General features: G+C 48.0%; 23 pseudogenes; all 23 read right to left on the bottom strand.

Annotated features, from left to right (window-relative positions):
* Positions 1-333: 333 nt before the first annotated feature.
* On the bottom strand, positions 334-452 carry LOC143801351 (5S ribosomal RNA; annotated as a pseudogene).
* Positions 453-1,101: 649 nt separating this feature from the next.
* On the bottom strand, positions 1,102-1,220 carry LOC143798733 (5S ribosomal RNA; annotated as a pseudogene).
* Positions 1,221-1,297: 77 nt separating this feature from the next.
* LOC143800508 (5S ribosomal RNA) lies at positions 1,298-1,416 on the bottom strand (annotated as a pseudogene).
* A 247-nt stretch (positions 1,417-1,663) lies between these two features.
* Positions 1,664-1,782, bottom strand: LOC143794627 (5S ribosomal RNA; annotated as a pseudogene).
* Positions 1,783-2,787: 1,005 nt separating this feature from the next.
* LOC143800591 (5S ribosomal RNA) lies at positions 2,788-2,906 on the bottom strand (annotated as a pseudogene).
* A 77-nt stretch (positions 2,907-2,983) lies between these two features.
* On the bottom strand, positions 2,984-3,102 carry LOC143798747 (5S ribosomal RNA; annotated as a pseudogene).
* Positions 3,103-3,347: 245 nt separating this feature from the next.
* LOC143800377 (5S ribosomal RNA) lies at positions 3,348-3,466 on the bottom strand (annotated as a pseudogene).
* A 441-nt stretch (positions 3,467-3,907) lies between these two features.
* Positions 3,908-4,026, bottom strand: LOC143798472 (5S ribosomal RNA; annotated as a pseudogene).
* A 999-nt stretch (positions 4,027-5,025) lies between these two features.
* LOC143798528 (5S ribosomal RNA) lies at positions 5,026-5,144 on the bottom strand (annotated as a pseudogene).
* Positions 5,145-5,582: 438 nt separating this feature from the next.
* On the bottom strand, positions 5,583-5,701 carry LOC143798471 (5S ribosomal RNA; annotated as a pseudogene).
* Positions 5,702-6,509: 808 nt separating this feature from the next.
* LOC143797743 (5S ribosomal RNA) lies at positions 6,510-6,628 on the bottom strand (annotated as a pseudogene).
* A 77-nt stretch (positions 6,629-6,705) lies between these two features.
* LOC143798790 (5S ribosomal RNA) lies at positions 6,706-6,824 on the bottom strand (annotated as a pseudogene).
* A 440-nt stretch (positions 6,825-7,264) lies between these two features.
* Positions 7,265-7,383, bottom strand: LOC143799029 (5S ribosomal RNA; annotated as a pseudogene).
* Positions 7,384-7,629: 246 nt separating this feature from the next.
* On the bottom strand, positions 7,630-7,748 carry LOC143798610 (5S ribosomal RNA; annotated as a pseudogene).
* A 250-nt stretch (positions 7,749-7,998) lies between these two features.
* Positions 7,999-8,117, bottom strand: LOC143799095 (5S ribosomal RNA; annotated as a pseudogene).
* Positions 8,118-8,194: 77 nt separating this feature from the next.
* On the bottom strand, positions 8,195-8,313 carry LOC143799028 (5S ribosomal RNA; annotated as a pseudogene).
* Positions 8,314-8,556: 243 nt separating this feature from the next.
* Positions 8,557-8,675, bottom strand: LOC143798859 (5S ribosomal RNA; annotated as a pseudogene).
* A 637-nt stretch (positions 8,676-9,312) lies between these two features.
* On the bottom strand, positions 9,313-9,431 carry LOC143799027 (5S ribosomal RNA; annotated as a pseudogene).
* Positions 9,432-9,677: 246 nt separating this feature from the next.
* LOC143798609 (5S ribosomal RNA) lies at positions 9,678-9,796 on the bottom strand (annotated as a pseudogene).
* A 251-nt stretch (positions 9,797-10,047) lies between these two features.
* Positions 10,048-10,166, bottom strand: LOC143798979 (5S ribosomal RNA; annotated as a pseudogene).
* Positions 10,167-10,243: 77 nt separating this feature from the next.
* On the bottom strand, positions 10,244-10,362 carry LOC143799026 (5S ribosomal RNA; annotated as a pseudogene).
* A 242-nt stretch (positions 10,363-10,604) lies between these two features.
* Positions 10,605-10,723, bottom strand: LOC143798858 (5S ribosomal RNA; annotated as a pseudogene).
* Positions 10,724-11,722: 999 nt separating this feature from the next.
* LOC143797731 (5S ribosomal RNA) lies at positions 11,723-11,841 on the bottom strand (annotated as a pseudogene).
* Positions 11,842-12,133: the final 292 nt, after the last annotated feature.

The following is a 12,133-nucleotide window of genomic DNA, read 5'->3' as shown; positions in this document are numbered from 1 at the left end:
GTCTCCCATGCCGGTACTTGCCCAGCCTCAAGCTGCTTAGCATTTGCGATCTGACGAGGGAAGGCACATTCAGCTTAGAGTGGCCATTGACGGACAACTAGCACCACAGCGGGTCTTTTCAAGAGATATAAAATTGTAAGGGAAAGCTTTGATAACCCCCCCCCCAAAAAAAAAAAGAAACTTGCCCAGCCTCAAGCTGCTTAGCATTTGCGATCTGACCAGAGCTGGCACATTCAGCTTAGAGTGGCCAATGACAGATTGTTCACACCAGTGCGGCTCTTTTCAAGAGGAATACAATCGTCAGGGAAAGCTTGGATCAAAACGAAAAAACCAAGTCAACGGTACCAGGGATTCCCAGACAGTCTCCCATGCTGGTACTTACCTAGCCTCAAGCTGCTTAGCATTTGCGATCTGAAGAGGGCAGGCACATTCAGCTTAGTGTGGCCATTGACCAATTGCTTTCGCGTCTGCTAGTCTTTTCAAGATGAAAACAATCGTAAGGGAAAGCTTTGAGAAAAACAAAATAGCAAGTCAACGGTACCGGGGATTCCCAGCCAGTCTCCCATGCCAGTGCTTGCCCAGCCTCAAGCTGCTTAGCGTTTGCGATTTGACGAGAGCAGGAACATTCAGCTTAGTGTGGCCATTGACCAACTGCTTTCGCGTCTGCTAGTCTTTTCAAGATGAAAACAATCGTAAGGGAAAGCTTTGAGAAAAACAAAATAGCAAGTCAACGGTACCGGGGATTCCCAGCCAGTCTCCCATGCCGGTACTTGCCCAGCCTCAAGCTGCTTAGCCTTTGCGATTCGAGAAGGGCAGGCACATTCAGCTTAGAGTGGCCATTGACAGACAACTAGCACCACAGCGGGTCTTTTCAAGAGATATAAAATTGTAAGGGAAAGCTTTGATAAACCCCCCCCCCCAAAAAAAAAAAAAAAAAAAAAAAAGAAACTTGCCCAGCCTCAAGCTGCTTAGCATTTGCGATCTGACCAGAGCTGGCACATTCAGCTTAGAGTGGCCAATGACAGATTGTTCACACCAGTGCGGCTCTTTTCAAGAGGAATACAATCGTCAGGGAAAGCTTGGATCAAAACGAAAAAACCAAGTCAACGGTACCAGGGATTCCAAGCCAGTCTCCCATGCTGGTACTTGCCTAGCCTCAAGCTGCTTAGCATTTGCGATCTGACGAGGGCAGGCACATTCAGCTTAGTGTGGCCATTGACCGATTGCTTTCGCGTCTGCTAGTCTTTTCAAGATGAAAACAATCGTAAGGGAAAGCTTTAAAAAAAGCAAAATAGCATGTCAACGGTACCGGGGATTCCCAGCCAGTCTCCCATGCCGGTACTTGCCCAGCCTCAAGCTGCTTAGCGTTTGCGATCTGACGAGGGCAGGCACATTCAGCTTAGAGTGGCCATTGACGGACAACTAGCACCACAGCGGGTCTTTTCAAGAGATATAAAATTGTAAGGGAAAGCTTTGATAAACCCCCCCCCCCCCCAAAAAAAAAAGAAACTTGCCCAGCCTCAAGCTGCTTAGCATTGTGCGATCTGACCAGAGCTGGCACATTCAGCTTAGAGTGGCCAATGACAGATTGTTCACACCAGTGCGGCTCTTTTCAAGAGGAATACAATCGTCAGGGAAAGCTTGGATCAAAACGAAAAAAACAAGTCAACGGTACCAGGGATTCCCAGCCAGTCTCCCATCCTGGTACTTGCCTAGCCTCAAGCTGCTTAGCATTTGCGATCTGACGAGGGCAGGCACATTCAGCTTAGTGTGGCCATTGACCGACTGCTTTCGCGTCTGCTAGTCTTTTCAAGATGAAAACAATCGTAAGGGAAAGCTTTGAGAAAAACAAAACAGCAAGTCAACGGTACCGGGGATTCCCAGCCAGTCTCCCATGCCGGTACTTGCCCAGCCTCAAGCTGCTTAGCGTTTGCGATTTGATGAGGGCAGGCACATTCAGCTTAGAGTGGCCATTGACAGACAACTAGCACCACAGCGGGTCTTTTCAAGAGATATAAAATTGTAAGGGAAAGCTTTGATAAACCCCCCCCCAAAAAAAAAAAAAAAAAGAAACTTGCCCAGCCTCAAGATGCTTAGCATTTGCGATCTGACCAGAGCTGGCACATTCAGCTTAGAGTGGCCAATGACAGATTGTTCACACCAGTGTGGCTCTTTTCAAGAGGAATACAATCGTCAGGGAAAGCTTGGATCAAAATGAAAAAACCAAGTCAACCGAACCAGGGATTCCCAGCCAGTCTCCCACGCTGGTACTTGCCTAGCCTCAAGCTGCTTAGCATTTGCGATCTGACGAGGGCAGGCACATTCAGCTTAGTGTGGCCATTGACCGATTGCTTTCGCGTCTGCTAGTCTTTTCAAGATGAAAACAATCGTAAGGGAAAGCTTTGAGAAAAACAAAATAGCAAGTCAACGGTACCAGGGATTCCCAGCCAGTCTCCCATGCCGGTTCTTACCCAGCCTCAAGCTGCTTAGCGTTTGCGATCTGACGAGGGCAGGCACATTCAGCTTAGAGTGGCCATTGACGGACAACTAGCACCACAGCGGGTCTTTTCAAGAGATATAAAATTGTAAGGGAAAGCTTTGATAAACCCCCCCCCCCAAAAAAAAAAAAAGAAACTTGCCCAGCCTCAAGCTGCTTAGCATTTGCGATCTGACCAGAGCTGGCACATTCAGCTTAGAGTGGCCAATGACAGATTGTTCACACCAGTGCGGCTCTTTTCAAGAGGAATACAATTGTCAGGGAAAGCTTGGATCAAAACGAATAAACCAAGTCAACGGTACCAGGGATTCCCAGCCAGTCTCCCATGCTGGTACTTGCCTAGCCTCAAGCTGCATAGCATTTGCGATCTGACGAGGGCAGGCACATTCAGCTTAGTGTGGCCATTGACCGATTGCTTTCGCGTCTGCTAGTCTTTTCAAGATGAAAACAATCGTAAGGGAAAGCTTTGAGAAAAACAAAATAGCAAGTCAACGGTACCGGGGATTCCCAGCCAGTCTCCCATGCCAGTACTTGCCCAGCCTCAAGCTGCTTAGCGTTTGCGATCTGACGAGGGCAGGCACATTCAGCTTAGAGTGGCCATTGACGGACAACTAGCACCACAGCGGGTCTTTTCAAGAGATATAAAATTGTAAGGGAAAGCTTTGATAAACCCCCCCCCCAAGAAAAAAAAAAGAAACTTGCCCAGCCTCAAGCCGCTTAGCATTTGCGATCTGACCAGAGCTGGCACATTCAGCTTAGAGTGGCCAATGACAGATTGTTCACACCAGTGCGGCTCTTTTCAAGAGGAATACAATCGTCAGGGAAAGCTTGGATCAAAACGAAAAAACCAAGTCAACGGTACCAGGGATTCCCAGCCAGTCTCCCATGCTGGTACTTGCCTAGCCTCAAGCTGCTTAGCATTTGCGATCTGACAAGGGCAGGCACATTCAGCTTAGTGTGGCCATTGACTGATTGCTTTCGCGTCTGCTAGTCTTTTCAAGATGAAAACAATCGTAAGGGAAAGCTTTGAGAAAAACAAAATAGCAAGTCAACGGTACCGGGGATTCCCAGCCAGTCTCCCATGCCAGTACTTGCCCAGCCTCAAGCTGCTTAGCGTTTGCGATCTGACGAGGGCAGGCACATTCAGCTTAGAGTGGCCATGGACGGACAACTAGCACCACAGCGGGTCTTTTCAAGAGATATAAAATTGTAAGGGAAAGCTTTGATAAACCCCCCCCCCCAAAAAAAAAAAAGAAACTTGCCCAGCCTCAAGCTGCTTAGCATTTGCGATCTGACCAGAGCTGGCACATTCAGCTTAGTGTGGCCAATGACAGATTGTTCACACCAGTGCGGCTCTTTTCAAGAGGAATACAATCGTCAGGGAAAGCTTGGATCAAAACGAAAAAACCAAGTCAACGGTACCAGGGATTCCCAGCCAGTCTCCCATGCTGGTACTTGCCTAGCCTCAAGCTGCTTAGCATTTGCGATCTGAAGAGGGCAGGCACATTCAGCTTAGTGTGGCCATTGACCGATTGTTTTTGAATCTGCTAGTCTTTTCAAGATGAAAACAATCGTAAGGGAAAGCTTTGAGAAAAACAAAATAGCAAGTCAACTGTACCGGGGATTCCCAGCCAGTCTCCCATGCCGGTACTTGCCCAGCCTCAAGCTGCTTAGCGTTTGCGATCTGACGAGGGCAGGCACATTCAGCTTAGAGTGGCCATTGACGGACAACTAGCACCACAGCGGGTCTTTTCAAGAGATATAAAATTGTAAGGGAAAGCTTTGATAACCCCCCCCCCAAAAAAAAAAAAAGAAACTTGCCCAGCCTCAAGCTGCTTAGCATTTGCAATCTGACGAGGGCAGGCACATTCAGCTTAGTGTGGCCATTGACCGATTGCTTTCGCGTCTGCTAGTCTTTTCAAGATGAAAACAATCGTAAGGGAAAGCTTTGAGAAAAACGAAAAAACCAAGTCAACGATACCAGGGATTCCCAGCCAGTCTCCCATGCTGGTACTTGTCTAGCCTCAAGCTGCTTAGCATTTGCGATCTGACCAGAGCTGGCACATTCAGCTTAGTGTGGCCATTACCAATTGCTTTCGCGTCTGCTAGTCTTTTCAAGATGAAAACAATCGTAAGGGAAAGCTTTGAGAAAAACAAAATAGCAAGTCAACGGTACCGGGGATTCCCAGCCAGTCTCCCATGCTGGTACTTGCCCAGCCTCAAGCTGCTTAGCGTTTGCGATCTGACGAGGGCAGGCACATTCAGCTTAGAGTGGCCATTGAAGAACAACTAGCACCACAGCGGGTCTTTTCAAGAGATATAAAATTGAAAGGGAAAGCTTTGATAAACCCCCCCCCCAAAAAAAAAAAAAGAAACTTGCCCAGCCTCAAGCTGCTTAGCATTTGCGATCTGACCAGAGCTGGCACATTCAGCTTAGAGTGGCCAATGACAGATTGTTCACACCAGTGCGGCTCTTTTCAAGAGGAATACAATCGTCAGGGAAAGCTTGGATCAAAACGAAAAAACCAAGTCAACGGTACCAGGGATTCCCAGCCAGTCTCCCATGCTGGTACTTGCCTAGTCTCAAGCTGCTTAGCATTTGCGATCTGACGAGGGCAGGCACATTCAGCTTAGTGTGGCCATTGACCGATTGCTTTCGCATCTGCTAGTCTTTTCAAGATGAAAACAATCGTAAGGGAAAGCTTTGAGAAAAACAAAACAGCAAGTCAACTGTACTGGGGATTCCCAGCCAGTCTCCCATGCCGGTACTTGCCCAGCCTCAAGCTGCTTAGCGTTTGCGATCTGACGAGGGCAGGCACATTCAGCTTAGAGTGGCCATTGACGGACAGCTAGCACCACAGCGGGTCCTTTCAAGAGATATAAAATTGTAAGGGAAAGCTTTGATAACCCCCCCCCAAAAAAAAAAAAGAAACTTGCCCAGCCTCAGGCTGCTTAGCATTTGCGATCTGACCAGAGCTGGCACATTCAGCTTAGAGTGGCCAATGACAGATTGTTCACACCAGTGCGGCTCTTTTCAAGAGGAATACAATCGTCAGGGAAAGCTTGGATCAAAACGAAAAAACTAAGTCAACGGTACCAGGGATTCCCAGCCAGTCTCCCATGCTGGTACTTGCCTAGCCTCAAGCTGCTTAGCATTTGCGATCTGAAGAGGGCAGGCACATTCAGCTTAGTGTGGCCATTGACCGATTGCTCTTGCATCTGCTAGTCTTTTCAAGATGAAAACAATCGTAAGGGAAAGCTTTGAGAAAAACAAAATAGCATGTCAACTGTACCGGGGATTCCCAGCCAGTCTCCCATGCCGGTACTTGCCCAGCCTCAAGCTGCTTAGCGTTTGCGATCTGACGAGGGCAGGCACATTCAGCTTAGAGTGGCCATTGACGGACAGCTAGCACCACAGCGGGTCTTTTCAAGAGATATACAATTGTAAGGGAAAGCTTTGATAACCCCCCCCCCAAAAAAAAAAATAAACTTGCCCAGCCTCAAGCTGCTTAGCATTTGCGATCTGACGAGGGCAGGCACATTCAGCTTAGTGTGGCCATTGACCGATTGCTTTCGCGTCTGCTAGTCTTTTCAAGATGAAAACAATCGTAAGGGAAAGCTTTGAGAAAAACAAAACAGCAAGTCAACTGTACTGGGGATTCCCAGCCAGTCTCCCATGCCGGTACTTGCCCAGCCTCAAGCTGCTTAGCGTTTGCGATCTGACGAGGGCGGGCACATTCAGCTTACAGTGGCCATTGACGGACAACTAGCACCACAGCGGGTCTTTTCAAGAGATATAAAATTGTAAGGGAAAGCTTTGATAAACACCCCCCCCCCAAAAAAAAAAAAAAAATAGAAACTTGCCCAGCCTCAAGCTGTTTAGCATTTGCGATCTGACCAGAGCTGGCACATTCAGCTTAGAGTGGCCAATGACAGATTGTTCACACCAGTGCGGCTCTTTTCAAGAGGAATACAATCGTCAGGGAAAGCTTGGATCAAAACGAAAAAACCAAGTCAACGGTACCAGGGATTCCCAGCCAGTCTCCCATGCTGGTACTTGCCTAGCCTCAAGCTGCTTAGCATTTGCGATCTGACGAGGGCAGGCACATTCAGCTTAGTGTGGCCATTGACCGATTGCTTTTGCGTCTGCTAGTCTTTTCAAGATGAAAACAATCGTAAGGGAAAGCTTTGAGAAAAACAAAATAGCAAGTCAACGGTACCGGGGATTCCCAGCCAGTCTCCCATGCCGGTACTTGCCCAGCCTCAAGCTGCTTAGCGTTTGCGATCGGACGAGGGCAGGCACATTCAGCTTAGAGTGGCCATTGACGGACAACTAGCACCACAGCGGGTCTTTTCAAGAGATATAAAATTGTAAGGGAAAGCTTTGATAAACCCCCCCCCAAAAAAAAAAAAAGAAACTTGCCCAGCCTCAAGCTGCTTAGCATTTGCGATCTGACCAGAGCTGGCACATTCAGCTTAGAGTGGCCAATGACAGATTGTTCATACCAGTGCGGCTCTTTTCAAGACGAATACAATCGTCAGGGAAAGCTTGTATCAAAACGAAAAAACCAAGCCAACGGTACCAGGGATTCCCAGCCAGTCTCCCATGCTCGTACTTGCCTAGCCTCAAGCTGCTTAGCATTTGCGATCTGACGAGGGAAGGCACATTCAGCTTAGTGTGGCCATTGACCGATTGCTTTCGCGTCTGCTAGTCTTTTCAAGATGAAAACAATCGTAAGGGAAAGCTTTGAGAAAAACAAAATAGCAAGTCAACGGTACCGGGGATTCCCAGCCAGTCTCCCATGCCGGTACTTGCCCAGCCTCAAGCTGCTTAGCGTTTGCGATCTGACGAGGGCAGGCACATTCAGCTTAGAGTGGCCATTGACGGACAACTAGCACCACAGCGGGTCTTTTCAAGAGATATAAAATTGTAAGGGAAAGCTTACAATTAACCCCCCCCCCAAAAAAAAAAATAAGAAACTTGCCCAGCCTCAAGCTGCTTAGCATTTGCGATCTGACCAGAGCTGGCACATTCAGCTTAGAGTGGCCAATGACAGATTGTTCACACCAGTGCGGCTCTTTTCAAGAGGAATACAATCGTCAGGGAAAGCTTGGATGAAAACGAAAAACTAAGTCAACGGTACCAGGGATTCCCAGCCAGTCTCCCATGCCGGTACTTGCCCAGCCTCAAGCTGCTTAGCGTTTGCGATCTGACGAGGGCAGGCACATTCAGCTTAGAGTGGCCATTGACAGACAACTAGCGCCACAGCGGGTCTTTTCAAGAGATATAAAATTGTAAGGGAAAGCTTTGATAAACCCCCCCCCCAAAAAAAAAAAAAAAAAAGAAACTTGCCCAGCCTCAAGCTGCTTAGCATTTGCAATCTGACCAGAGCTGGCACATTCAGCTTAGAGTGGCCAATGACAGATTGTTCACACCAGTGCGGCTCTTTTCAAGAGGAATACAATCGTCAGGGAAAGCTTGGATCAAAACGAAAAAACCAAGTCAACGGTACCAGGGATTCCCAGCCAGTCTCCCATGCTGGTACTTGCCTAGCCTCAAGCTGCTTAGCATTTGCGATCTGACGAGGGCAGGCACATTCAGCTTAGTGTGACCATTGACCGATTGCTTTCGCGTCTGCTAGTCTTTTCAAGATGAAAACAATCGTAAGGGAAAGCTTTGAGAAAAACAAAATAGCAAGTCAACGGTACCGGGGATTCCCAGCCAGTCTCCCATGCCGGTACTTGCCCAGCCTCAAGCTGCTTAGCGTTTGCGATCTGACGAGGGCAGGCACATTCAGCTTAGAGTGGCCATTGACGGACAACTAGCACCACAGCGGGTCTTTTCAAGAGATATAAAATTGTAAGGGAAAGCTTTGATAAACCCCCACCCCAAAAAAAAAAAGAAACTTGCCCAGCCTCAAGCTGCTTAGCATTTGCGATCTGACCAGAGCTGGCACATTCAGCTTAGAGCGGCCAACGACAGATTGTTCACACCAGTGCGGCTCTTTTCAAAAGGAATACAATCGTCAGGGAAAGCTTGGATCAAAACGAACAAACCAAGTCAACGGTACCAGGGATTCCCAGCCAGTCTCCCATGCTGGTACTTGCCTAGCCTCAAGCTGCTTAGCATTTGCAATCTGACGAGGGCAGGCACATTCAGCTTAGTGTGGCCATTGACAGATTGCTTTCGCGTCTGCTAGTCTTTTCAAGATGAAAACAATCGTAAGGGAAAGCTTTGAGAAAAACAAAATAGCAAGTCAACGGTACCGGGGATTCCCAGCCAGTCTCCCATGCCGGTACTTGCCCAGCCTCAAGCTGCTTAGCGTTTGCAATCTGACGAGGGCAGGCACATTCAGCTTAGAGTGGCCATTGAAGGACAACTAGCACCACAGCGGGTCTTTTCAAGAGATATAAAATTGAAAGGGAAAGCTTTGATAAACCCCCCCCCCAAAAAAAAAAAAAGAAACTTGCCCAGCCTCAAGCTGCTTAGCATTTGCGATCTGACCAGAGCTGGCACATTCAGCTTAGAGTGGCCAATGACAGATTGTTCACACCAGTGCGGCTCTTTTCAAGAGGAATACAATCGTCAGGGAAAGCTTGGATCAAAACGAAAAAACCAAGTCAACGGTACCAGGGATTCCCAGCCAGTCTCCCATGCTGGTACTTGCCTAGTCTCAAGCTGCTTAGCATTTGCAATCTGACGAGGGAAGGCACATTCAGCTTAGTGTGGCCATTGACCAATTGCTTTCGCGTCTGCTAGTCTTTTCAAGATGAAAACAATCGTAAGGGAAAGCTTTGAGAAAAACAAAATAGCAAGTCAACGGTACCGGGGATTCCCAGCCAGTCTCCCATGCCGGTACTTGCCCAGCCTCAAGCTGCTTAGCGTTTGCGATCTGACGAGGGCAGGCACATTCAGCTTAGAGTGGCCATTGACGGACAACTAGCACCACAGCGGGTCTTTTCAAGAGATATAAAATTGTAAGGGAAAGCTTACAATTAACCCCCCCCCCAAAAAAAAAAATAAGAAACTTGCCCAGCCTCAAGCTGCTTAGCATTTGCGATCTGACCAGAGCTGGCACATTCAGCTTAGAGTGGCCAATGACAGATTGTTCACACCAGTGCGGCTCTTTTCAAGAGGAATACAATCGTCAGGGAAAGCTTGGATGAAAACGAAAAACTAAGTCAACGGTACCAGGGATTCCCAGCCAGTCTCCCATGCCGGTACTTGCCCAGCCTCAAGCTGCTTAGCGTTTGCGATCTGACGAGGGCAGGCACATTCAGCTTAGAGTGGCCATTGACAGACAACTAGCGCCACAGCGGGTCTTTTCAAGAGATATAAAATTGTAAGGGAAAGCTTTGATAAACCCCCCCCCCAAAAAAAAAAAAAAAAAAAGAAACTTGCCCAGCCTCAAGCTGCTTAGCATTTGCAATCTGACCAGAGCTGGCACATTCAGCTTAGAGTGGCCAATGACAGATTGTTCACACCAGTGCGGCTCTTTTCAAGAGGAATACAATCGTCAGGGAAAGCTTGGATCAAAACGAAAAAACCAAGTCAACGGTACCAGGGATTCCCAGCCAGTCTCCCATGCTGGTACTTGCCTAGCCTCAAGCTGCTTAGCATTTGCGATCTGACGAGGGCAGGCACATTCAGCTTAGTGTGACCATTGACCGATTGCTTTCGCGTCTGCTAGTCTTTTCAAGATGAAAACAATCGTAAGGGAAAGCTTTGAGAAAAACAAAATAGCAAGTCAACGGTACCGGGGATTCCCAGCCAGTCTCCCATGCCGGTACTTGCCCAGCCTCAAGCTGCTTAGCGTTTGCGATCTGACGAGGGCAGGCACATTCAGCTTAGAGTGGCCATTGACGGACAACTAGCACCACAGCGGGTCTTTTCAAGAGATATAAAATTGTAAGGGAAAGCTTTGATAAACCCCCACCCCAAAAAAAAAAGAAACTTGCCCAGCCTCAAGCTGCTTAGCATTTGCGATCTGACCAGAGCTGGCACATTCAGCTTAGAGCGGCCAACGACAGATTGTTCACACCAGTGCGGCTCTTTTCAAAAGGAATACAATCGTCAGGGAAAGCTTGGATCAAAACGAACAAACCAAGTCAACGGTACCAGGGATTCCCAGCCAGTCTCCCATGCTGGTACTTGCCTAGCCTCAAGCTGCTTAGCATTTGCAATCTGACGAGGGCAGGCACATTCAGCTTAGTGTGGCCATTGACAGATTGCTTTCGCGTCTGCTAGTCTTTTCAAGATGAAAACAATCGTAAGGGAAAGCTTTGAGAAAAACAAAATAGCAAGTCAACGGTACCGGGGATTCCCAGCCAGTCTCCCATGCCGGTACTTGCCCAGCCTCAAGCTGCTTAGCGTTTGCAATCTGACGAGGGCAGGCACATTCAGCTTAGAGTGGCCATTGAAGGACAACTAGCACCACAGCGGGTCTTTTCAAGAGATATAAAATTGAAAGGGAAAGCTTTGATAAACCCCCCCCCCAAAAAAAAAAAAAGAAACTTGCCCAGCCTCAAGCTGCTTAGCATTTGCGATCTGACCAGAGCTGGCACATTCAGCTTAGAGTGGCCAATGACAGATTGTTCACACCAGTGCGGCTCTTTTCAAGAGGAATACAATCGTCAGGGAAAGCTTGGATCAAAACGAAAAAACCAAGTCAACGGTACCAGGGATTCCCAGCCAGTCTCCCATGCTGGTACTTGCCTAGTCTCAAGCTGCTTAGCATTTGCAATCTGACGAGGGAAGGCACATTCAGCTTAGTGTGGCCATTGACCAATTGCTTTCGCGTCTGCTAGTCTTTTCAAGATGAAAACAATCGTAAGGGAAAGCTTTGAGAAAAACAAAATAGCAAGTCAACGGTATCGGGGATTCCCAGCCAGTCTCCCATGCCGGTACTTGCCCAGCCTCAAGCCGCTTAGCGTTTGCGATCTGACGAGGGAAGGCACATTCAGCTTAGAGTGGCCATTGACGGACAACTAGCACCACAGCGGGTCTTTTCAAGAGATATAAAATTGTAAGGGAAAGCTTTGATAAACCCCCCCCCGCCAAAAAAAAAGAAACTTGCCCAGCCTCAAGCTGCTTAGCATTTGCGATCTGACCAGAGCTGGCACATTCAGCTTAGAGTGGCCAATGACAGATTGTTCACACCAGTGCGGCTCTTTTCAAGAGGAATACAATCGTCAGGGAAAGCTTGGATCAAAACGAAAAAACCAAGTCAACGGTACCAGGGATTCCCAGCCAGTCTCCCATGCTGGTACTTGCCTAGCCTCAAGCTGCTTAGCATTTGCGATCTGACGAGGGCAGGCACATTCAGCTTAGTGTGGCCATTGACCGATTGCTTTTGCATCTGCTAGTCTTTTCAAGATGAAAACAATCGTAAGGGAAAGCTTTGAGAAAAACAAAATAGCAAGTCAACTGTACCGGGGATTCCCAGCCAGTCTCCCATGCAGGTACTTGCCCAGCCTCAAGCTGCTTAGCGTTTGCGATCTGACGAGGGCAGGCACATTCAGCTTAGAGTGGCCATTGACGGACAACTAGCACCACAGCGGGTCTTTTCAAGAGATATAAAATTGTAAGGGAAAGCTTTGATAAACCCCCCCCCCCAAAAAAAAAGAAACTTGCCT

This window comes from Ranitomeya variabilis, chromosome 1, assembly GCF_051348905.1.
Source record: "Ranitomeya variabilis isolate aRanVar5 chromosome 1, aRanVar5.hap1, whole genome shotgun sequence".
NCBI classification, from domain to species: Eukaryota; Metazoa; Chordata; class Amphibia; order Anura; family Dendrobatidae; genus Ranitomeya; species Ranitomeya variabilis.
This window is presented reverse-complemented; position numbering and strand designations above follow the sequence as displayed.